The sequence below is a fragment of the Dipodomys ordii genome, unplaced genomic scaffold (assembly GCF_000151885.1).
Source record: "Dipodomys ordii isolate 6190 unplaced genomic scaffold, Dord_2.0 Scaffold11, whole genome shotgun sequence".
Lineage (NCBI taxonomy): Eukaryota > Metazoa > Chordata > Mammalia > Rodentia > Heteromyidae > Dipodomys > Dipodomys ordii.
In genome coordinates this window covers 6,603,887-6,629,991 of record NW_012267227.1, presented here as the reverse complement: position 1 = coordinate 6,629,991, position 26,105 = coordinate 6,603,887, and the positions used below count along the sequence as shown (strand labels likewise).

At 38.2% G+C, this 26,105-nt stretch overlaps 1 protein-coding gene across 1 annotated transcript in view; it reads right to left on the bottom strand.

Moving 5' to 3' along the window:
- The window catches only part of Bnip2 (BCL2/adenovirus E1B 19kDa interacting protein 2), a 24,132-nt gene extending 18,770 nt beyond the window's left edge, over positions 1–5,362 (bottom strand). Inside the window, exon 1 of the mRNA XM_013009938.1 lies at positions 5,279–5,362. The gene's annotated coding sequence lies outside the window, so the exon portion shown is untranslated. The remainder of the gene's footprint in view (positions 1–5,278) is intronic.
- Between the last annotated feature and the right edge of the window lie 20,743 nt (positions 5,363–26,105).

The following is a 26,105-nucleotide window of genomic DNA, read 5'->3' as shown; positions in this document are numbered from 1 at the left end:
CAGCTTTTTTCTTTTTGCTTATGTGGTGCTGAGGAATCGAACCCAGGGCCTCAGGCATGCAAAGCAAGCGCACTCTACCACTGAGCCACCTTCCCAGCCCTGGGTGAAGTATTTTTAATTCTGAGAAAACACTGATCTAAGTAATTTTAAGGAATTAAACACTTAAAAATAATTCTGACATATTTAGCAGTTTCTGTTTCTAATACATATGTTTTAATTAACACACCTACAATTATCATTTTATAGCCAGGTACATTCTAGCTACTTAGGAGGCTGAGAGCTGAGGATCATGGTTCAAAGCTAGCCAGGGTAGGGAAGTTCATGAGACCCTTATCTCCAATAAATCACTCAGAAAAACAGAAGTGGCACTGTGGCTCAAGTGGTAGAGTGCTAGACTTGAATGAAAAAAGGTCAGGGACAGTGCCCATGCCCTGAGTTTAAGCTGCATGACCAACAACAACAACAAAAGATCAGTTTACAGGCTGCATTTTTGTCAGCAACTCTTTTCTGTAGAGGAAATTAAAAAAAAGAAAAAGAAAAAAAGGTACTTTATCAAACGACTTTTCTATTTAGAACAAAAAGACAGTCCAAGATTATAGTCAACAAGTCCAAATACTTAATACTGCTTACTCTGTGTCATGTTAAATTGAGATTATTCTATCACTAATAGCTGAAAACTGAATCTTCACTAGATTTCACATACTCAGTCTTTGCTATGCACAAATATATTTACCTAATTTCAATAATTGGAAAAGCTTCGGGGTTTGAGGTATGGCTCAGGTGCCAGCCAACGAGTTGAGAGTAACAGATAGCAAGTTCAAGTCCCAGTCTTGGACCCCCCCGCCCTCCCAAAAAAGGAAAAGCTTCCAATTATCTCATCTTACTGCTCTATTGGTTATTTGAAAAAAAGATCAGTGTTCTGCATGTCTTTTTCAAAACTACATATTATTTCAAAAGTAAAGACAGTGACTGAAAGTCGCAAACAATCATGGTTGGCACATCTACAAGCCTGAGATATTAAATGGATAAACATTTAACTGTAAGGTATGATCTTCGGTAGCAAGCAAGCCTTTTGCTCAACCTCTTTGGTTTATTTTGCTTGTTAAATTATATAAATAGGATTCCTATTTGCTTTACCTCTAAAAATCATAATCAAGTTTTGTGAGAATCTATATATATGTAATATAAGTTCTTGTTGGTAAAATTATTCCTTATTTGTAAGAACTATTTCTCTTAAAATGTAGAAGATAACCAAACCTTTGGGCTGTGTTACTGCCTGAACAAAAGAATACTGACACAACCTTTAAAGGTAGTTAACTACAGAAAGCCCAACTCCTTCAGCCCTTTGAACCTTCTCAACTCTAATATATTGAAGCATATGAATTTAGCATACCTCAGGCTATGGCCATGGATATTTAGCTTAGGGGATGACTAATTAAGGTAGTTATACAAAGGAGGAGGAGAAATAAACATTGATTAATGGTACCATTCCATCAAGAACACTAGGTAAAATTAAGTACACGAGGTAGATAAAAATAAGTTAAACAACTATGAGAATTGACTCTTGGTAGCACTTTTATCACCGAGCAGCTGGATAAAACAGAAAACAAGAAGAGTTCATAGGGCTGGGAAGGTGGCTCAGTGGTAGAGTGCTTGCCTTGCATGTATGCAAAAAAAGGAAGAGTTCATATAAGTACAACTACTATGAAGAAAATCATGATATTGCTGACTCAAAAGTCAACTGTGGTGTTTCCCACTTTTTTGATTCGGATATTAAAAATATTAAAGATCATGCAAGTAACATTTTAATATACTTAAAAATAGATTACTTCCTTACACAGCATCAGAGGGTAGGTATGGTGGTAAATCCAACCAAGATAAAGAAGAGTTTCCAGAAGCAGTTTATTAGCAAGATAAGCAAAACTTAAATATTAAGATTATAGCTAGAAGCTGGTGTCAGTGGCTCATGCCAGTAATCCTAGCTACTCAAGAGGTTGAGATCTGATGATTATGGTCCAAAGCCAGCCCAGACAAGGAAGTCAGTGAAACTTTTATCTCCATTAATCTCAGAAAAAGCCGGAAGTGGTGCTCTGGCTCTGGTGGTAGAGTGCTAGCCTTGAGCAAAAAGGAGCTTGGGGCAGTGCTCAGGCCTAGAGTTCAAGGCCCAGGACCAGGGGTGGGGGCGTGGGGGGGGAAGATTAACTAGAATTACCTTTAAAAGTTCACACAGCAATTTTATGGAGTTAAACACTGCTTAGAATAGGTTCAAGTAAAGCCCAATCTGTGGTGAAATTAATTCCACTTGGCAGGAGGACAGCACTTACCCATTTAAACAGGTTTCATTCCAAAATATTTTATTCTTTCATGAGCAGTTTGTATGTTTATGACTGATCATCAAAACATCCCCAGAGCTGGGTGCCAGTGGCTCATGGTTTGAAATCAGCCTGGGCAGAAAAGCCCTAGACTCTCTTCTCTTATCTCAATTAACCACAAAAAACTGGAAGTGGAGCAGTGGCTCTAGTGGTGGCGCACTAGCCTCAAACACAAAAGCTCATGCAAGACCAGAGCTCAAGACCAGCATGCTCAAGCCCCAGGATCAGCAAAAACAAAACAAACCCCTCAACAAACAAAGGAAAAATCCTACAGTCTTGCTTGCTGTTTTATTGACAAGTACAGGATCACATAGGTTTTAAGAATGAAGTGACATGCTCTATCAGAAATGTTAAAAGCAAAATTTATTAGAATGATGCTGATTTCTCTCAAATTGTAAAATAAAGCACAGGATAAGTATGTCATCTGTAAGAGTAGAATTAAATTATCAGATGTTTTAACACCTTTTAAGAAAAGTAAAGCCTAATACCTGACCTCTGTGACAGTTACAAATGTCTTAATATATAAAACAGTAACCAATTTGGAATGTTATTAAGTTTTTTTTTAAACACTTACTAATTTAATTTTTTTATTTTTTTTGGGGGGGGTACGGTCGTGGGGCCTGAACTCTGGGCCTGGGTGCTGTCCCTCAGCTCTTCAGCTCAAGGCTAGCGCTCTATCACTTGAGCCACAGCGCCACTTCCGGCTTTTTTTTCTTTTTGCTATGTGGTGCTGAGGAATCGAACCCAGGGTCTCATGCATGCAAGGCAAATGCTCTACCACTGAGCCACCTTCCCAGCCAGAGGAATGTTATTAAGTTTAAAAGGATACTTTCCCATCTACTGTAAGTCAAGATTAATTTATGGGTCCTGGATATACTTTCTTTTTTTGCCAGTCCTGGGACTTCAACTCATGGCCTGGGCATTGTCCCTGAGTTTCTTTTGCTCTACCTCTTGAGCCACAGCGCCACTTCTGGCCTTTTTTGTTTATGTGATACTGAGGAATAGAACTCAGGGCTTCATGCATGATAAGCACTCGCATGCAACCTCTAAGCCACATTCCCAGCCCTATACTTACATTTTAAGATGCTTGTTCTACCTGAATTACTCTGTTAGAATGAACATAAGGTGCTTTTCCCATCTGTACCCACCATCTCCTGTTTCAACCAACAATCATGTGAAGTACAAAACAGCATTATTATGACACCACATCCAGATTCCAAGATCTAGATCAAAATTATTTCTATCACAGCAGTCTCCATTCATTGGCAACCTCACATGGAATAAATTTGTAACACCATTACATTTATGTTAAAAGGTCCTGAAATGCCTAAAGAACTCAGTAGCAATGCTTTATAATCTAGTTGAAGCTTCACATATGCAGAAATGGCCTTCCAAGCTTCCTGTCAAACCTTGACATTATTAGGCTGCACAAAAGAAGATTATGCCGAGCAGGAATACAGTTTAGAGAAAATGTTAAATGGTAAGAACTAAGGAGAAACTTTAGTACTGAGGAAATTTATCCATTTACAAATGACTGAATTTTTTTCCCAACAACTGCAGAAATTCTTAGCTAACATTTCAAACTGAATATGTCTAATTGAAGAAATCAATGATCGTGCCACGTGTTGCTGACTCACACTTTATTTTTTTGGTCGGTTGTGGGGCTTGAACTCGGTGCCTTGACACTGTCCCTGAGCTCTTTTGAGTGTTTAATTGGAGATAAGAGTCTCTTGGAGGACTTTTCTGCCGGGGCTGGATTCTAACCCAGATCCTTAGAACTCAGCCCCCTGAGGAGGTAGGATTACAGGCATGAGCTACCATCACCTGGCCAGCTCAAACTTCTAATTCTAGCTTCTCAGGAGGCTGAGATGTGAGGATCATAGTTCAAAGCCAGCCAGGACAGAAAAGTCGGAAGTGGAGGTGTGGCTCAAGTGTTAAGAGCTCCAACGGCCCAGTTCAAGCTCCAATAGTCACAGGCAGGCAAATAGACAAGAGACCAGAGACAAAGATAGACAGATGGACAGACGGGAGAAATCAAGTGTCAGGGGTCAGGGAAGAGCCTAACTAAACCAAAGTAAGGCTAAGAAAGCAACTGTATGATGCGATCACATACTTCATTCACCGAACTAAGTATGCATGCACACGGCAAAAGCTGTGCCCCTGAGGAGGTGGCAGGGCAATGGCAGTTCTAACATAATGTAGTGAAGACCCAAATAGTTTTAATGAATTTAACCCTAGTGTACTACGTTCTCCAGGGGCACCAACTACATCTGGAAAAGCCCAGCTATTATTACTATTATTATTTTTTTTCGGGGGGGGCCCAGGTACTTAAAACAGAAAAGGTAATCTTGAAAACACGCAGAGACTCGGCTTTACAAGTACACGCCCTGCATTCTGCTTCAGCTTGTTCAGGAAGGTCTATTAGAGCTCTGAGTTAACTGGTGTCGTTTCCGCGTCCATCCCCCCCCCCCCGAGGCTAACGAGGTACACCAGAGGTCCCAAGTTTCTTTGTTCTGCAAAGGGGATAGACGCTGCACGTAAATACGGAACCAACTTGAACTCCTCACCGCACCCAGGCGTGAGTGAGTGTGTGTGTGTGTGTGTTCATCCAAAGCACACGCACCACAAACGGAAAAGGAAGAGGGTGGGGGTGGGGGGCAGGATGGGCAAAAGAGCCGGGCGAAGGGCGGGGACCGAGGCTGGGCGGGCCCCGGAAAAGTGCCTCCGCCGGGGGGGGGGGGGTTCTTCGGTGCCCCAGGCCACAGATAACCCCTGGGCTCGGTCGCCCTGGCGGCTTGTGGGCGCACGCGCCCCTCAGAAGAGCGTCACCGGCCCGCAGACGCGCGCCCCCAGGCCCAGCCCCAACCCACACCCGCAGCGTCCAGGCCGCCCCAGGCCGCGCTCACCCCGGAGGCAGCCGGGGCCCCCTCGTCCTCTTCGCCCCTCCAGGCCGGCGACGTGGGGCTGACGGCCAGGTCGCAGAAGGTGGCACCGAGCGGAGACTGCTCCCCCTCGGTCGGCGGTGGAAACCCCAGGCCACTTCCCGGACCACAGAGGTAACAGCAGCCGTAGCAGCTGACCCGGACGCACTGAGCTGTCCCGGCGGAAGTGACGACTTCCCAAACCCGCTTCAGGAACCTCGGCGGGCGGAAGTGGAGGCGTGGCGTTAATCGGAGGACTCTCACTATCTCCCTTCCCCCCGCGCATGCGCGAGCGCTTGCATCCAATTGGGCGGGAACCTTTAGTTGCTGCTGGGGGGGGGGGGCGGTGGTGGAGGCGCGTGCGCACTAGTGCCCGTCCAGCTGGGCGGGAACCTTTGGCGTCGAGGCCTCCTTGGAGGCGTCTCTCTGAGGGACGGCGGGCCTCCTCCTCGTTTTTCCCTTCTGGTACGTCAGCTTTCCGTCTCCAAGAACCAGTTACATTTTTTTTTCCCCCGGCTTACACTTAGCAATCATTGCAGTCACTGTATACTGTATAACCAAGTTCCTGAAATGAGGGGAAGAAAAATGCCTGGTGGTTCACGGCCTAGGCGGGCAGGGCCGGGCCGGGTGGCGGTAGGCCTCAGGAGAATCCTGACTTGGGTAAAATTCTTCAAACAGCCTTGGTGTCCATCAGTGCTGCTCAGACTTGCTGTGGGGAGCAGTTATTTATTTAGTACCTGTACCGGGGCTTGAACTCTGGGCCTGGTCACTGTCCCTCAGCTCTTCAGCTCAAGGCTAGTGCTCTACCGCTTGACCCACAGCGCCACTTCCGGTTTCCTAGTGGTTTATTGGAGATAAGAGTCTCACAGACTTTCCTGCCCGGGCTGGCTTTGAACCGTGATCCTCACATCTCAGCTTCCTGAGCAGCTAGGATTACAGGTGTGAGCCACCCACGGCCTGGCCTCTCTTCTCTACTTTTTGCCGGTTAATTGGAGATAAGAATCCATTATCTCCTGATTTGTCTGCCCCAGTTAGCTTCAAACCTGGATTCTCAGATCTAATCCTCCTGAGTAGCTAGGATTATAGGCATGAGCCAATGGCACCCAGCATGAGCTGTATTTTAGTAAAATAACAAAAGAATGAAAGACAGAAGTCCCAGTCAGTGGAATTCTGTGCCTCCATCGGAAAGAATGACACAGCCCCATTTGTTAGGAAATGGAAAGACTTGGAAAAAATTATATTAAGTGAAGTAAGCCAGGCCCAAAGAAATATAGGTCCCATGGTTTCTCTTATTTGCAATAACCAGTACATGTGTAGGACAAGCAGAAATGGTCAAAAGCTATGTACATATGAGCATATAAGATGATGTTAAGCGAAATGAACCCCCAAGATAGGGACACAAAATTTTCTTCCTTGCTATTGTTTCTAACGTATTTATAATGTACCATGTGATGTTGTTTTTTTGTTTCTTTGTATGTTTCTACCCCACCTTATAACCCGTTTTCACTGTTTTTGATTCCGGTGCCCTGCATCATGTATATACACTTCTGTAATTTGGGGAAGGGAAGGGAAAAAACAAAATGCTTAAATAGGGATACGGGTTGACCCATTGTAGCAATGAGATGCACAAGACACTATGTTGAAAATGAACTTTACAACTTTGGCAGGAGAGGGAGGTAGGTAGGGGGATAGCTGTGGAGGTGGGAGAGAAGGGATGGTTGGGGGAAAAAAAACAAAGGAGGAAGCAACAATGCTCAATAGGAAATGTACTCATTACCTTGCTCATGTAACGGTAACCCCTCTGTACAGTATTTTTACAATAAAAAACATACAAAAAAGTTATCGTTGAAGTCAACAGCTGTTTAGTGATCTATAAAAATGGTGTGAAGGGCTGGGAATGTGGCTTAGTGGTAGTGTTTGCCTAGCATGCATGAAGCTCTGGGTTCCATTCCTCTGTACCACATAAACAGAAAAAGCCAGATGTGGCACTATGGCTCAAGTGCTACAATGCTAGCCTTGAGCAAAAGAAACTCAGGGACAGTACACAGATCCTTAGTTCAAGCCCCAGGACTGGCAAAGCAAACAAACAAACAAACAAAAAAAAACAACAGCCGGGCGCTGGTGGCTCACGCCTGTAATCCTAGTTACTCAGGAGGATGAGATCTGAGGATCGCGGTTCAAAGCCAGCCCGGGCAGGAGAGACCGTGAGACTCCTGATATCTCCAATAACCACCAGAAAAACCGGAAGTGGCACTGTAGCTCAAGTGGTAGAGCGCTCGCCTTGAGCTGAAGAGTTGAGGGACAACACCCAGGACCAGAGTTCAAGCCCCACAGCCGACCAAAAAAAAAAACCAACAACAACAAAATGGCGTGAAGGACCTCAGCTTCCATACTTTCCTCTCTGCACCAGTGACAAACAATTCTCGGGAAGTTGCCAAGCTGGAGAACCATACTTCCAGAAGCAGTTCTGCCAGGAAGTACTAGTTTGGAGAACTTAATCCTCTCAGAAGTTGCATTTAAAAACATTCTTCCTCAAAGATCCATCAGTCAAGTATTAGGGCAATTCTATTAGGGAATGGCAAATCCAAAAATTTTAAATACTTGACCCAGAGCAAAACACTTTGGAGCACCTGACCAAATTTTTTCACTGTTGGCAGATGATCAAGCAATCTATGATTTATCTTTAACATAGGGGGAAATAATCTCATGGAATTTCTGTGAGAGAAAACTATATATATATATATATATATATATATATATATATATATGTATATATACACATACACATATGTGCCTACACCTATGTATGTATGTGTATATATATAGATACTCATATGTGACTAGTGTTTGCCATATTGTAAGCACATACAAGTGTTAAGCATTATTTTCTACCTAGCAATTTCCTGGTAGGGAAAACAAACTGATCAACAAAGCTTTAAGTAAACATTGGATCCACATAAGACATTCTGTCATCACAGAATTTTCATAGTTCTGAATTTTTCCTATTTCAGTGTGCAATGTGTAGGGTTCCCCACAGGGGGGCAGAAAATCATTTGAAATATGGGTGTTTGTGTGTGTGTGATCTCCATTTTAGTAACTATCATTTAGTAAGTTTGAGCAGTGCTTGGTTTTGAGTAAGCTATTCTTCTATTTATTCTTATATTCTCATCACATAAATAATCCATAATTATTGTTAAAATGTTAAAAACTACAGATAAGCCTCAAAGATAATTACCATGGATATCTATATCTTTCAAGATTAATGTATATATATGTGTATATCAATTTTGCAATCTTTATAAAAATAAGGTAATATAACTAATAGTATATAAACTCTTTTTTTCCTTTTCACTTAAAAAAATAAATTCCTTTTCAGGTCAATAAATATATTTCAACACCATCATATTTATTAGAAATCCATTATGGTTTTTTGGCATTGGGGCTTAAACTCAGTGCACTGTATCATTTGAACCACATCTTTGGCCTGTCCCCTTTGGGAATTTTGATGAAAGTTGCATTGACTCTGTAGTTTGCTTTTGATAGTATAGCTATCTTCCCAGTTCTAATTTTTCTGATCTATGAACATAGGAGATCTTTCCATCTTCTGTTTTCTTCTTCAAAATTTCTTTCTTCACTATTTAGTTATCAGATAGCTTTATCCCTACTTTTTGAGGCTATTGTGAGTGGGATTGTTTTCCTGTTTTCTTAGTCTGTTCACTGTTGGTCTAAATATTGATTTTGTTTTCTGCTGCTTTACCATGTGTTTATCATATCTTGAGAGTTATGTTGGTAGAAGTTTTAGGGCTCCATCTTTAAGCATAGGATCATATCATTTGCAAATAGGAATAATTGGATTTTTTCATTTCCTATTTGTATCCATTTTATTTCTTCCTTTGGCTAAGAGTTCTAGCACTATATTGAATAAGAGTGAGGAGAGCCAGGCACCGGTGGCTCACGCCTGTAATCCTAGGTACTCAGGAGGCTGAGATCTGAGGATCACAGTTCAAAGCCAGCCCGGGCAGGAAAGTCCGTGAAACTCTTAGCTCCAATAAACCACAAGAAAACCGAAGTGGTGCTGTGGCTCAAGTGGTAGAGTGCTAGCCTTGAGCTGAAGAGCTGAGGGACAGCACTAAGGCCCAGAGTTCAAGGCCCACAACCAACAACAACAACAAAAAGAGTGAGGAGAATGGACACCATTGTCTTGTTCCTGACTTTACAGAAAAAGTAGCATTTTTCCCATTTAGGATGATATTGACTGTAGATTATTGTATATAACCTTTATCAAAGAGCTATGCTCCTTTTATTCCAAGTGATTACAAGGTGTTTTTTTTTTAATCGGGAAAGGATCTTGAGATTTATCAAAAGCCTTTTTTTCCGCATCTATTGAGATAATCATATGATTTTTGTCCTTTATTTTGCATTGTATTATATTAATTTATTTCCATATGTGAAAACATCTATGCATCCCTATAATGAAAACAACTTGATCATGGTGTATGATCTTTTTAATGTGTTGTTGAATTTATTTTCCATGTATTATATTGAGATGTTTTGTATCTATGCTTACCAGAAAGTTGGTCGGTAGTTTTTTTTTTTTATCATGTCACTATATGATTTTGATATCAAGGTAATACTGGCTTCATAGAATGAGTTTGGTTTTTTTTATTTTATATTATAGTTGGGGGAGAATTGGTGTTAGTTCCTGTTGAAGGTCTAGTAGAATTCAGACCTGAACCCATCTGAGTCTACATTTTTCTTTCTTGGGAGGCTATTTATTACTGCTTCAATTTCATTGATTGCTATTGTTCTATTTAGGTGATTTATATCCTCTTGAATCAATTGTGGTAGGTTATACATAGCTAGAAACGTCCATTTCTTCTAGATATTCCAGTCTGTTAGAATGTAGATTTTTTTTTTGTCAGTCCTGGGGCTTGGACTCTGGGCCTGGGCACTGTTCCTCAGCTCTTCAGCTCACGGCTAGTGCTCTATCACTTGAGCCACAACACCACTTCCTATTTTCTAGTGGTCTATTGGAGATAAGAGTCTTACAGACTTTCCTGCCTGGACTAGCTTTGAGCCATGATTCTCAGATCTCAGCCTCCTGAGCTGAGAGCCGGTGAGCCACTGGCGCCTGGCTAGAATATAGATTTTTAAAATATTCTCTAAGGGACCTCTAGATTTATTGTGTCTCCCTTTTTATTTCTAATTTTATTAATTTGGATTTTCTCTTTTGATTAATTTGGCTAAAAGTTTGTCAGTCTTGTTTATCTGTTTAAAGAGCCAAATTTTTATTTCATTGATTCCTTGTTTTGTTACCTTCTGCCCCGATATATTTTTTTCCATCTACAAATTCTAGGTTTTGACTAGTTCTTGTTTTTCCAAGAGCTTAAACTACACTATTAGATTACTTAGTCAAAATTTCTCTGACTTTTGAAAAATATGGACACTTCTGGCTATAAACTGCTTTTTCTGTGTTCCAAAGGTTTTGGCAATTTATATTTTCCTTCTGGGATATCTAAAAACAAATATTTTCCCTTATTTCTTCATTGTGCATCCATTGGTCATTCAAAAGTGAATTGTCCAGTCTCTCTGTGTTAGAATATTTTCTGTGGTTTCACCTGTTATTGATTTATTGTGGTCCAATAAAATACAGGAAGTTACTTCTATTTCCTTTGAGAGAGCCAGTACCTTCATTGGCCATTGGACTGGAGCCAAGTATGGGGTCCTTTGGTCAGCCTTCTTTGCTGAAAGTCTCTATTGACAGTTGTATTTACATTTACACTTGTTGCTTTCATGAAAGCTGTGTTTCAGGGTGAGTGGTAGAATGGCATTCCTCCAGGAAGCTCTCTTTACTATTATACACATAGTTTCCATGGGAAGGACCTCAGGATCACTAATTTCTCATCAGTATTTTGCTTCCTCCCTTATTTTCTTCTTTGTTATTACCAGTATTATTACTGATGTTATTATTATAGATATTGTAGTATTAACTTTTCAATGTGGAAAACCACAGTCTTGGTAAATGTTTTATATTCAGTTTCCCTTCTCTACCTGGCCCACTTTTCCATGAAAGTGTGAGAGAATTTTGTGCTGTTTTCTCTGCAGCACACTAATTCCTGAATAGCACTTTTCTTCTTCTTTGTGCTTTTCTATTCCTGCAGCCAGTCTTTCCTCTGCCATCAGTCCAGTCTCCAGGCATCTCCTAACAGATGGAGAAATATGAGTATGTTATTACTCTGTATGAACACAGCATGTCACACTCCTGCAGATTGTTTTTGTAAATAATTAAAAGAGCATCTCTTTATACAGCTTTTCCTGGCATTTCTCATAAGTCTAACCTTGTGGATGACAAAATAAAGGTATCTATTAGAATGAGAAAATTCCTCATAAAGCTATTTAAAGCCCAGAGCACAATTTTCTGCAAAGCAGCCAAGGGAATCCTCGGTAGGTGATACACCTGGGGGCAAGGTTGGTGAGCTGAATGCTGCTTTTTCGATTTCTCACATAGATACCTATATGGAAAATTTCAAAAGCCACTCTTTCCTCCTAAGCAGATGGAGCCTTGCTCTGGAACATGTGGCTTTGTAAGTAGAGTGATCTATCAATAGAGTTCTGTGTGCTGGACACAACCTGCTCAACTGTACAGTTAGCTCTAGTTCCCCACTAAGAGCTTCGATTTGAATGTGATGCTTTTATTTGAAACAGGAAACATTGCTCATTTTATAAAGTACCTCTGGAGGATTGGTTTTAAATAGGAATCAAGATGGATTCATATACTTACCTAATGTTATTTTCTAGGTCTGTTCCTCAAACTTGGACCCAGTCTTGGCTAGAGAAAAGGTAAGAGAGGAGATTGGTACAGTGGCTCACACCTGCCATCCCAGCAATTTGGGAGGAATTGGTAGAGAGTATCATGGTTCAAGGAAAGTCCAGGCAAAAAGACAGTGAGAACTCTATCTCAATAAAGAAACTCTGCATGATGATTCATACCTGTAATCCCAGCTACACAAGAGGTATACAGGTAGGAAGATTGCGATCTGACACCAACCTGAGCAAAAACAAGAAATCTTACCTACAGAAAAAGAGTTAAGGAGTATGCTTTGCTTAGTAAGCGTGAGACCCTAAGTTCAAGCTCTAGTGTCACCAAAAAATAAGAATATGGGTGAGAAATAATGAAGAATTCAAGACATTTGAGTCAGTGCTGAGAAAATGCTTGAACAAATTCAAACTTCAAAAGGCATAAGATACATAAAATAAAACTCTTGAAGGCTACTTCACTCTCCCTTGTGTAATTTTATAGGCAGATTGTTATTCTTGCTTACAAGCATATAAATTCAGTGATATTTGGCAGCTCACTCATAATTTTTCTAAAAAAAAAAGCATGAAGTATCCTTTTTACATGGGCTGAGATGTCTTTGCTGCTGAAGCTCCAGGCTGTAAAACTGGATACAAATTATATATTCATTTAATTATTCATAACTTTAGTCTGAGATGAACATATATATTTCACTTACTCACTTGATAAAATTCAAAACTGAACCTAGCAGCAATTTTTATCATTGGCATGGTGACAAGCATCGTTCCTACAATGAACTAGTCAAAGAAACAGTTCCACAGAGAATTTGTACTTTCCTATTTCAGAAAGCCAAATTGGACTGTACACATATATTACACAATACTCTTGTGTGATACTTCCATACCCCAGAGAGCAACAGTACACATTTCCAAGAAATATTTCCATGTGCAAAGTTAGATTACGGCCATTCCAGGGAGAAACCAAGCTCATTTGCAAGAGGATTTTAGAACATAGGTCTATAAGGATTCAATTCAACAAGCAAGGTTGTGGTTTGGAGTGATGTAAGGGCCTATGTTCCTATCTGGACATACTCAGGTTTGTTAGGGGTGACAGATGTAAATTTCATCCAATAGAAGTGCAAAAGTGCATTCTAGTTTAGATTATTTGTTAAAACCAATGGTAGGAATGTATTTTGAGTCCATAGTCATGTGCTTTGTGAAGATGTTAGTAGGAGTAAAAGAAATTACCAGTAAGAATTTAAAACTATCTGAGGATGTAACTTTTACAACAGAAGATCATAAAAGTTGGCAAAGATGATAGTAACCATGTAGTTGCTATCACAGTTTCCATTTGCACAGAGACTCATTTACACTGAGTTCTTTACCCTGATTAATATGTAAGATCTCATCCTGCTATGCCAGTGGCTTACTCCTGTAATCCTAACTACTCAGGAGGCTGAGATCTGAGGATCGCGCAGTTCAAAGCCACCCAGCAGGAAAATCCATGAGATTCTTATTTCCAACTAAGCACCCAAAAGCCAGAAACAGAGCCGAGGTTCAAGTGGTATAGTGCTAGCTTTGAGCAAAAAGCTCAGGGACAGTGTCTAAGCCCCAGGATTGGTGCTTCCCCCGCACCCCTCTACAGATCTTTGTCCTGAATAAGTCACTGAAAAAAAAATTACTCCAGTTCATGACTAATGGTTTTGTAAAAGTGTCAAGACATGGTTGGTTATCCCTGGGATTGGCTTTCAATTAAAATAAATATAACCAACGAATGCATTTCAAAATATATAAGCAAACATTTTTGTTTTTATTGTTGTTTGTTTTTGCCTTTTGGTGTTGTTTGTTCTTTTTTCTGTCTTTTGAGTGGGGGTGCAGGAAGGGAAGGGTGAGCAAATATAGGTCTGTTACTCAGTAGACACTGTGGCAAATGAACTAACTATGCAACATGTGGGCAGGGATGAGAGGGGAAAAGTGAAGGAGAGTAAAGAGAGGGGTGACATTGTCCAAAAACAACTGTACTCATCACTTGATTTACTCCTTTATATAACACCTTAATAATAACAAAATTATCTTAAAAAACAAAATAGACAAGCAATTGAATCTACTGGAATTTTTATCATATTTAACAAAACAAAGCACTAACATGACTATGAAAAACAAATGCATTTTAATACAAACATAAAAAATTATATGGTGACATCATCTAACACTGTTGCAATGGGTAAATATCCTAAAAACTGTATTTCAAAAATGCATTTAATTTCCTAAAAATAACCCACTGAACTTGAGAGAATCTAAGTGATTATTTAGATTTTAAAATATGGGAACTCTGCAAATAAAGGCTATTAACTATTCTTTTTCATGAATTTCCATACAACTGAAAATATTAAACATTACTTTTTATTTTATTTATTTATTTTTGTTGGTTGTGGGGGTTGAACTCTGGACCTGTGCGCTGTTCCTCAGCTCTCCAGCTCAAGGCTAACATTCTACCACTTGAGCCACAGTGCCACTTCTAGTTTTCTGAGTGGTTTATTGGAGATAAGAGTCTCATGGCCTTTCCTGCTCAGGCTGGGTTTGAACCTGATGCTCAGCTCTCAGCCTCCTGAGTAGCTAGGATTTCAGGTGTGAGCCACCGGCGCCCCGCTACTTTTTATTAATGTGGTTCTTTTTTGATAAAGAAAAAGAAATATGTTCTCTCAATGTAATGATTAAAGCACCATATTGCTAGGAAAAAGAAGAAAGCTTTTCAGTTTCAGATGTATACAAATAGGAAATGATGAAGTAACAGGAATTTCATATGAAAATTTAAAGGATCCTTAATTTCTAAACTTCTAGATTGTTTTTTGATCAGGAGTGATAGGAGAGTAGAAGAGTGGAACATTTACCCTTTATCCTTAATATTAATGCATAAAGTGACAGTGGTCTTACCTAGACTCTGTTTACAAAAATCACATCAAATATGCCTACTGTGTAGTTTGGGGAGTGAGAAAGTATGTGGGAGGATTTAATTCCATAAAATGACAAATGCCTGAAATTACATTGTTAGTCTTTCCTTAATTAGTTTACAACAGTGGTCCATGTTAAAATCCAATTATGTTTCCTGGAAGGTTTTGACGAATAAAACTTAAACCAAAATGAAAGTGTGTTGTTTGGATTGTGTTAAGGCAGGCATATTAGTCCATATTTTGCTATAGTTCCTGTCATCTTGGATAAGTCCCAAAGCTTATTTCTTAATTTGTCTAAAGCTGGGATTATTTAGGAATTCACTGAAATGCCATATAGAACAAATATCTGAAAATTATGTGTCCTATATGTCTGTACTGCATTTAAAAAATGACACAAGCAACAAAAGCAACCCATACACGTGCACAATTACATACCAGATAATAGAAAAGATGTTTTAAGGAATGACATTATTACATATTAAGATGTGGTTATGTTTTGATAAATAAAATGTATACCAAAATGGAAGTTAGTTGTTTGGGCTGGGTTACAGAAGGCATATTCATCCTTACTTTGCTAAAATCTCTGTCATCTTGGGCAAGCCCTAAAGACTTATTTCATAATTTTCTAAATCTGAGATGATCATTTCCTTAATATTTAGGAATTCACTGAAATGTTATACAGAATAAATATCTGAAAATTATGTGTCTTATACATCTGTATTACTGTTTTAAAAATGACACATACAGTAAAACAATGTAAGCACATGCAAAATTATGTGCCAGATGATAGAAAAGATATGTTAAAAAATCTGAACATCTCCCAGGGAAATTAGTAATATTAAAAGATTCTGAACATCTTCTAGAGAAATTAGTAATTAAAGTTTGCAAGTTTGCACAATGTAGTCAAATCACTGAACTCAGCATGTGAAATTTTTGTTTAGATTTCCCAGGTGACCATTGAATTTGTAACTCTTCCCTCAGCTACAACCCTACTATCTTGCTCATAGACTTACGAAGCATGGCAGTGCCAGGGAGTCTCCAATCTTGTCTGGAATTGATATGAATTGATACTGTTTAAGGACCATCCTGAAAATGGAAGTACATGTAAAGTTTGGTTTATGAGACTACTTTATCTGATGGTTTGGCTCAGTCAGTGCAGAAATAAAGTAATTTGAACTAGGTCCCTCTTTTCACTTTAACAATTCTTTTTTTTTTTTGACTCTCAAACAAAGCTATTCTCTAGCAAATGGGTTTCTTAGCTGTCATTTTAAAACTATTCATAATAATGTGTATGTTTTTAGGTTCTTCTAGCTAAGGTATAATGTATTTCCAAAGATGTCACAGGAGCCTCCTCACTAAGGGATCTTTTTGTTAAATTCATAAATCTATCCAAAATTAAGCTTCTATTTCAATTTATTTTAGAAAAAAAGTCACAGGTTGTGATCTTCATTGCCCATCGTCTCTTGTACCCTCATAAATTGGCTTGATGTTTAATTTTTGATCTAGGAAAGAATAATTCATTTTTATCTTCATTTAACTTTAATAGTCGAGGAGTACTCTATAGAGATTGAATAAATTTAATCCTTCCACAATTAGTGTCAAATTAATTCATTCTGCATGTGGATAACTGAAGAAATACAGATCCTCCCACACACTGACAGACACCTTTATCAGGTTTAATGTGTTATGTAAATGACCCTACTTGAACAGAAGCTTGTCTTGTTTTTCCCTCCTCCCTTTCTGTCCCTGATAATTGTTTGTTTTTAAACCTAAACTTTCAGCATTCTCAAGGGACTGTACTATTCACTGGATCAACTGTGTGATCCTATTAAGATAATACATTTTGCTGTTGATTTGCCTTCTTTAGATAGAGAAATTCAATTTCCCCTTTTTAATAAAAGTTCACAGCCACGTAACTTTTGTGGGATGCTCCAGCAAGGAAGATATGGTCAGACCTCATGAGGATTAAAATGATCTGGATATGTCTTGTGAGCAGCAAGCTGATCGGATTATTTTAAGTAGCCATTTGTCTCACACAACACGATCCATCTGGATCATCCCTGATTTGTTACCCACAAATGACTTTTCTGAGCAGGAATATTTTCCCTCCTGCAGAGAGGCCAAGATAACAAAAAAGCTACAAAGCAGATCAGCATCTAAGAAACCTAAAACACTCCTTTCTTCTTCCTGTCTTTTAAAATCAACATTTAGGGTAATATGGTTAATGTTCACATTGGTTTTATAATTCACTGTCTGAACACACGAAGAATACAACAGTTTAATATACGTCTCTTATTTTCTAGTATAGCAATAAATGCATACTGGCTATTGCTAAACATGACTCATCAGGATTAAAAAATTTCAGTTATCCCTTGTCAGGTTACTATTTAATGTTACTTGCTATATTTGCTGTGATAAGCATTAAAATCTGTATATTGGTTGATAAATCATTGTTTAAGAGCGCCTAAAGGGTTCAGTAAAATGGTACAAAATTGCCATCGTGTAATAAATGGTTATTTGATAATGAATGAAATTGTTTGAAAATACTGTTAAAATGTCAAGTTTAAACATATATATCATTACTCAAAAGGAAGGCAAACATGGAAACCGCAGTGACATCATAAATATACTGCAATAAACACATTTATTTATACCAGGCAAGTGGTAGGTACTTTGTATAAATGTGTACAAATTGATATATGAAGTTAATTTCAATCTGTAAAAAGTAATTGCATTGGTTTAACTTATTTAACTCTCCTTACAATAATATTTATTGCAGAAAAAGAAGGTAAAGAAATAAATGATGATAAATAGATAAAATACATAGGAAATGGGAATTGTTTTACAATTTAATTATACTGTCACATAAAATTATCACACAAATTCACTAACCCGACAGCAGAAATACATTAAAACTCCATTATCCAATGCAGAGAATAGTTTTTTGGTGGTATTTATTTCATATACATGTTTTAAAAAATCATTTTTGTTTTTCTACCAGTAAAAATATCTAAATAATGCTAAGAAAGAAAAAAGGCAAGTTGGACATATGAACTAAAATTGTACTCTGTGGTGCAGTGCAAACACTGATATGTAAACTAAGAGCAGGGAACAGCCCGTATTTCCTCACGAATGAAGGGACAAGGAGCTCTGAGAGTCATTTTAGAAAAATGAAATTAATAGTATTGTTAAGGTTTCTCTGAGCTGATAAAATTCCACACACTTTTGTAGATGTACAAATTAAATGAGATAGCATTCCTTTTGGGGAATAAAGATCTACTGTAAAGATGCACTGGTTTTATAAAAATTGACTCAGATGTTTATTTCCTGACATTGATGGAACAATGCTAGCTGGGTGGCACTTTTATTCTCTCCTAAATCGCTGATCATCTAACAGGAGAGGTGAGATTTGTTCATAAGAAATAAAGGTTTTTATGTCAGATGAAGCTTTGTGTTGTTGTTGCTGCTTGTTGTTGTTGTTTTTGTCGGTCATGGGCCTGAACTCTGGGCCTGGGTGCTGTCCCTCAGCTCTTCAGCTCAAGGCTAGTGCTCTACCACTTGAACCACAGTGCCACTTCCGGCTTTTTCTGCTTATGTGGTGCTGAGGAATCGAACCCAGGGCCTCATGCATGCAAGGCAAGCACTCTACCACTGAGCCACCTTCCCAGCCCCCTTGCTTTTTTTTGTTGAGCAGTATGCTAGGTTAAGTTTCTAAGGCATCAATTGAGTCCAGCGTATAATGTCATAATAGTGTCCAGTAAAATTTGGAAAACTTGAGGTCAGTTTTTTCTCTTTGCTATCTAATTGTGCTAAACGTTTTATATCACCTTTAACAATATCTAAGCTTACAGTAACATAGTTTATTAGAACAAAGATGATCTTCATTCTATAATGGAAAATTCAAAAATTTGAGAAAAGTGAGCATTATGATAAAAATAAACTTGACAAAGGGAAGAGCTCATTGAAGGAATGAATGGAAGAGAAAATAATTGTAGGTGTTAGGTTTAATGAAATTAGTAATATTAACTGATTCATCATGATGTCATGCAATTTCTTCCTATAGGTAAAATATGTAGTCATGGACTACATATTTTTAATATAATTTTTAGTCTTGATCAAGTAAAACTACAATTCTTTCTCATTTTCTCATCACTTCAAATAGTAGGCCAATGTAGATCTTTGATAGTATGAGGTTAAATAAGACATTATAAATAAAATGGTTAGAGGAATTTTTACTTCTGGGTGGTTACAAAATACCTAATATAGAAACATAAATGATGAATAAAAAAACTGAAGATTTTCATGGCTTTAATCTATAAGGCAAAAGCTTGTCTGAAATTAATTGTGCAGTTCTCTGAACTATAGAGTTCTCTGAAAATGTTCCAGTTTTTGAGGCATCTCTACTAGTCAAGGTTTTACCACGCCATTTTACAGTATTATTTGCTGTTCACATGTATTTTATATGTTTATGAAGATACATTTTTTTTCAGTTGTGGGCCTGGACTCTGGGCCTGGATGCTGTGTATATAGTTTTATTACTGGGTTTAATTTTCTTTTTCTTATGTGGAACAAGCAGTGGGAATTAGAGAAAAATGGTTACAGGAGAATTCAAATTGTTACAAAATTAAAAATATAGTCAATTTTTTAGTATGGTTTCCCATTTTTTATTGCTGTTAAAAGATCACTTTTTAATGAGTCAGATTTAGTGATGAGCTAAATATAAACACAATTCTTACCAGAGAGAGCACTGCTTCTGATCTTAACAGCATGATATATAGTCACTAACATATGTTTTAAATCTTAAGGGTTTCTAGGTTTCTTTTGACTTTCAGCTGATGAATATATTTATATAAGAAAGGAAGTAGACATTGAAATAGGTAAAATACAATAATAAAAGTAATTCAGCCATGACAATGGAAAATGGAGATGTTTAAAAGGAAAATTTAGGGCATCCGATATTGATAGAACCAGAACCATAAAATGTTATTCCCAGACTGGCTGTCATATTCCTATAAATTAAATAAATTGACTCACTTTTTAACATTAGGGTCTTCAAAATGATATGTACATACTGAAAATATGATCTTTTTTATTGGCTATTGCTATAAGAAAGGGTAATAAGTAATGCCAGCATTATTAGAATTCAGATACATCATTTATCATACTTCAGTATGGTCCATTATATACAATTGCTGTTTAAAAAAATATTGAACATGGGAATGTAGTTAACTCTTAGCATATTAAAACTACTCTTAATTTTAAATTCAAATTCCTCTATTCCCAACTGTAGTATTTAACCAATTAAAATATTATACTCCTTGTTTGAATGTAAAGTGAAAGAAATGAAATACAATCAATATAATTGCACAGAGATGCCTACATATTTCTAAAGATATAAAACATCTCATGCTAAAAGGAAATTATTTTGCCTTTCAGTTAAAACCGCGCATGCGTGCGAGCGTGCATGTGTGTGTGTGTGTGTGTGTGTTTGTGTTTTGCCAGTCCTGGGGCTAGAACTGAGAACTTGGGGTGTGGGTGCTGTCCCTGAGCTTCTTTTTGCTCAAGGCTAGCACTCTCTACCACTTGAGCCACATTGTTACTTGTGCTTCTGTGGTACTGAGGAATCAAACCCAGGGCTTCATGCTTGCAGGCAAGCACTCTATCACTGAGCCACATTCCCAGCTCTGTGTGTGTGTGTGTGTGTGTGTGTGTATGTGTGTGTGTGTGTGTGTGTGTGTGTGTGTGTTTGGTTACTGGGGTTTGAAGACTCCCTGGGCTCTTTTTCTCCTGACTGGCACCCTACTACTTTAGCCATGCCTCCAGTCTGGTTCCAATTTTCTTTTTGTTTTACCAGTCCTGGGGCTTGAACTCAGGGCATGGGCACTGTCCCTAAGCATCTTTTGCTCAAGGCTAGCACTTGAGCCACAGCACCATTTCTGGCTTTTTCTGTTTATGTGGTACTGAGGAATCGAACCCAGGGTTTCATGCATGCTAGGCAAGCACTCTACCACTAGGCTCCAATTTACTTTTGGTCTTAATTCATTCACTAATAATGTGTTGCCACTGTTCCTGTCCCATCATGACACTAGTTTCTCAGGTCACTTCCTTATATAAACTGTGTTGTTTAGATGCCTGAGGGAAATTTGTGTGTTTGTAAATGAAATTATAAGAAGAGAATGAGGAAGTCTTCCTCCTTTTCCCTTCTTAGATTATACATAGGCTTTTAACACCACCCATTCCCTCTACTCAAAGTGTAATGGCTTACCTTCACAATTTGTCTCTATGTATTTTCTTCCTGTTTTCTACTGTCAATATCTCAGCTCAGGACTTTATTCTTTCATCCTCAATGACTATGTGTCCTTTAGATCCTTTCTACTACATCCCTCCTTATTAGAGCTACTGAATTAATCTGCCAAGGACAGCTTTCTGTTGTTGAATAATGGCTAAGTATAAACGTAGTGGCTTGATAGTCATTATTTGTTCCCGTTATTGGTTGATGGCACCATTCACTGAAACAGGGAAATAGGTTGGATTTTTTTTTTCCTAAGCACTAGTGTGATTTGCCAGCCATAATCCAGGTGGGAAGCAAGAAGCCTTTTTAGGGAATTCAGCCTCTAATATTTAAGATTAGTTAAGGATCAGAGTTCCTTAAAAGAATGGGGTTTTCTAAAACTAAAATGACTCACCCTGGGCTGATGGTAATAAAGAAATCCATGGCATTCACAGTGGGTGGCTTACTGCAACTTATACCTCAGTTTTTATATATTTAGTGCCACCTGCTTGCTTCAGTCAGAGTCTAGTCCTATTTTGATGAGCTTTATTTTCTTTCTGTGTGATACCTGTTACTTTGGCAGTTATAGGCAGGACCCATATGTCTATGATGAATCAAAGAAGCATTCAGATTCATGGCCAAAGTATAATTTAGGGAATGTAGCCCTGAAAAAGTAAAAATCAGGTGTTAAGGCAATTGTGATCAGTATTTCTTTCTTTCTCCCTTATATAGATACCTCATGAAAGAATTTTGGGCTTGTTATTAACCAGCTCATTACTTTAATTAACAACTTCATTATGTAAGTGTAGACACAGCTTTAAGATTATTTATACTGTTTTTTCCTGTGTGTAAATAATTGTGAAGTAAAAAAGAATATTAATTTATGAATGTAATGGTGTAGGTGATCACTCTGCATTGACTTGGAACTAGCAATTAGCACATGCAAATCAGCTAAGACAAAAAGTCTCTCTGATCCTATTCAGAATACAGGAAGAGTTAATTTGCCAGAATGCATGCTCTGGGCCCATCTGATTCTCAAAAGTCACGTTCTTGCCTCTGAAAATCAGAAACCGACCATATTTGTTGTCAGCCTTGTGTTCATGCTTAATGCCCTTGCAAACATAGCAAATAAAATGCTAACAAATTATCACCCATTACCTAATTATATTTATCTAGCAGATAAAGTCGAGGTGAGGAGTGAGTTATTTTATTAAAAAAAAATCTCTCATTTGGCAAAGGGGAAATTTATAGCTTAATTATTCCTCATGGTGGCATATTGAGCTCTTTCTGTCAATAATATGGAAATCCTGTGATTATTTTTTCTTATTTTTTTCTTCAATTGTCCAAATGGGTGTTGCCACCCAGCTGAGTCATCACCCATCCAATGGAGGAAGTGCTGATAGGATTCAAATGCAACTCCACTGGGGCCTGCATTCGGGGGGGGGGGGGGGGGGAAATTTCTGAAGTAAACCGCCAACCACACCAGCATTATGAATGCTGAATAGTAACAGAAGAATAGAACCATCTTGGACACCTTGAGTTGTAGAAGCAACTAGAGTTAGTCATCTTTGGTAGTACTCATGCTGTGCTTGAACAGCTGCAGTTGAGGCTGTGCTGACGATTAGACAATATTGGAACAATATTGTTTCTGTGTTACCTATTTCCAGCCAGTTTCTCCAAACCAAGCTGCATTAGACTCTGAACTCTGTGTGAAGGGCAAGTCACTCAGAAGCCTGTCTCCCAAAGTGAGGCTGAACTTGAGAAGGCACTGGTTCCAGTGGCTAGGGAAGAGGAAGTTAGGAATTGTATCCCCTTTTCATTTACTCAAGGAATTCCAAGTTTCCGTTTTTTGCTCCTCAACTTAGTGTAATACTAGGACACGTCTGTCTCTTAGGGGGAGAGGTTGATAGAGTTAAAAGCAAAGAGCCTAAATCACTGTTCATGCAGGCACATTTGGTGATGTCTTAGCCATAGGATAGGTATTTTAAGATGTTATTTCTTTATTTTAAAATCTAAATGATATTATTTAAGTTAAACATTATTTAATTTATATTATTTATTTCTTAATACAAATAGATACAGAGGCACTAGTGGCTCACGCCTATCATCCTAGCTATTTGGGAAGTAGAGATCAGAGGATTATAGTTATAAGCCAGCCCCAGGTCAGGTAGAAAAATCTGTGAGGCTCCATCTCCAAATTAACCAAAGCAGGAGGTGTGGCTTAAATAGTAGAGTGCCAGCCTAGTAAAAATAAGGCTGTGAGTTCAGTCTCCAGTACCATCACCCAAAAAGTATGCAGTAAAAACTCCACGCTATTTCTCTCTTGGCTTTTGTATTACAAGCAACTAACATTACCAGTTTTCTTTGATATTACCCTCCCCCCCCACCACAGGTACTTCATATTATGTGTCTTCAGAGTTAATTTTATGCATATGTTTGTAAAGGTACATATTATTTCTCTGTTCTTTTAAAGACACTATAATTTATCTTAGATAAAACAGGCACACAGCGCTGTGTCAAACCATTGGTTGAGATGATGTCTCAAGAACTTGTATACCCAGAGTGATCTTGAATCACAAATTCATTCTTTCTTTCTTTCCTTCTTTTTCTTCTTCTTCTGCTTTTTTTGCCAGTACTGGGGCTTGAACTCAGGGCCTGGGCACTGTCCTATAACTTCTTTTTGCCCAGGCTAGCACTCTGCCACTTGAGCTACAACACCACTTCCAGCTTTTTTGTTTATGTGGTGTTGAGGAATCGAACCCAGGGCTTCATGCATGCTAGGCAAGTACTCTACCACTGAGCCACATTTTCAGCTCTTAAACCACAATTTCTTGATCTTCACCTCCCAAGTATCTGGGATTATAGACTTAAGCAGTGGTGTCTGGCTTTCTTATTAGTATTTCTAATTTTTATTTTAAAATGAAGCTAATAATTCTGACATGATTCTGAACAGATTAAGAAAAGCAGAAAAATGAGGTTGAAACCTACAATAGCAAAAGGCAATTATCTTAGAATTTTAACATCTAGATAAAATTAAAAAGTTACTCTGTTTTAAAGGTTATATTGTAAAACTAGAAAGGATGTGATTCAGCAGTAGCAGATTTTTTTTTTCTTTCAGGAAATGATCATTGAGCAACAGGTAATAGAGAAGATAATAACCTCCTAAATACCAGACCCTATCTTGTATTTTACAAAGGAAGGACCATCTTACACTGACTTGGAAGTACTTTATACATTGGGGAGATTAATTGAATTATAGATGAAACAATTATGTTTTATAATATAGTCTAAATAGAATTTTAACTCTGAAGATTACTGCACTACATGAGCATACATTAAAAAGCAAAAATAATTCTGTGCATCGCAAAGATAATACATATCCATTTTTAACACTTAGGAAATTCAGATAAACCAAAATTTAGGTAGAAATAAAATATAAACAGTCTCATTCAGAGAAAACCACATTTCAATGAATTTTCTTTGATTTTTATATATTATTATATAATGCCATACAACTTCCACAAAGTCAGATTGTAGTTACATATTGTTTTACATCCTGGTTTTTTTTTTTTTTGAAGTTGTGTCAACTGCATTTTTTGGAGGGAGGGGGGTCATCAGTCATGGGGCTTAAACTCGGGGCCTGGGCACTATCCCTGAGCTCTTTTTTCTCAAGGCTGGCACTCTATCACTTTGAGCCACAGTGCCACTTCCAGGTTTCTGGTGGTTAATTGGAGGTAAGACTCGCACAGATTTTCCTACCCAGGGTGGCTTCAAACAGTGATCCTCAGATCTCAGCCTCCTGACTAGCTAGGATTTCAGGCATGAGCCACCAGTGGCTGCAGTGTGTGTGTGTGTGTGTGTGTGTGTGTGTGTGTGTGTGTGTGTGTGTGTGTGAGTGTGCGCGCGCATGTGCGTGTGTGTGTATGCGTGCGCACTGTTCTGGAGCCTGAACTTATGCCCTCTCACTCTTCTCTGGCTGGCACTCTACCATTTGAGCCACTCCTCCAATCCAGCACAAGGCCATTTTTAAAGGCTAAATATTACTCCACCACTAGCTGTATTTATGGGCATTAGGTTGCTTCAAAGTAATAAATATTCTTTTATTTGAGTCTCTATTCAATCTGTTACTATTTACGATTCCTGAAAGTGAAATTACTGAGTTAACGGTATGTATATTTTTAAAGCTATCAGTTTGCAGAGTCATGTCTGAAAGTTGAATAAAGCTATATGCATCTAGTTTCCCTTTCTATGGAATATCTAATCACTCTTTGATGATGTGGGCTGAAATGGAGCTTTGTACTTGCTAAAGTGGCAATCGCATTGTAAAAGGAAAAAGGGATGGTTGCAGGGCAGACCCTTCCCAAGCACATTTGTCTACTCGGTAGTTGGTTTAGAAATACAAGACAGTTTGCTGGATACTATAGGAGACAGAAAATTGTGTTAAATGCCAATTCCTTCCCCCAAAGAGTAGCAAGGAAACCATTAAATTAATGAATTAAAACTCTCTAATTTATTCATCAAAGGAAAGCTCTTTAAGACTTCTGTTTGGCAGGAATCCATTAAGGATTAGTTTTTGTTATTAAAAAAATTTAAATAGCATTTAAACAAGTTTATAGCTGAGATTTTTCACTGATCCACAACAGCTTCTCCTTAACATCCCTTAATAAAATTTTATCAGAAAACCATACTGCATAGCACATTTCTAGTATTTAGAAGGTTTATGTTTATATGCTCATGTAATTGTAACCCCTCTGTACGGTATTTTCACAATTAAAAAAAAGTTTATGTTTATATT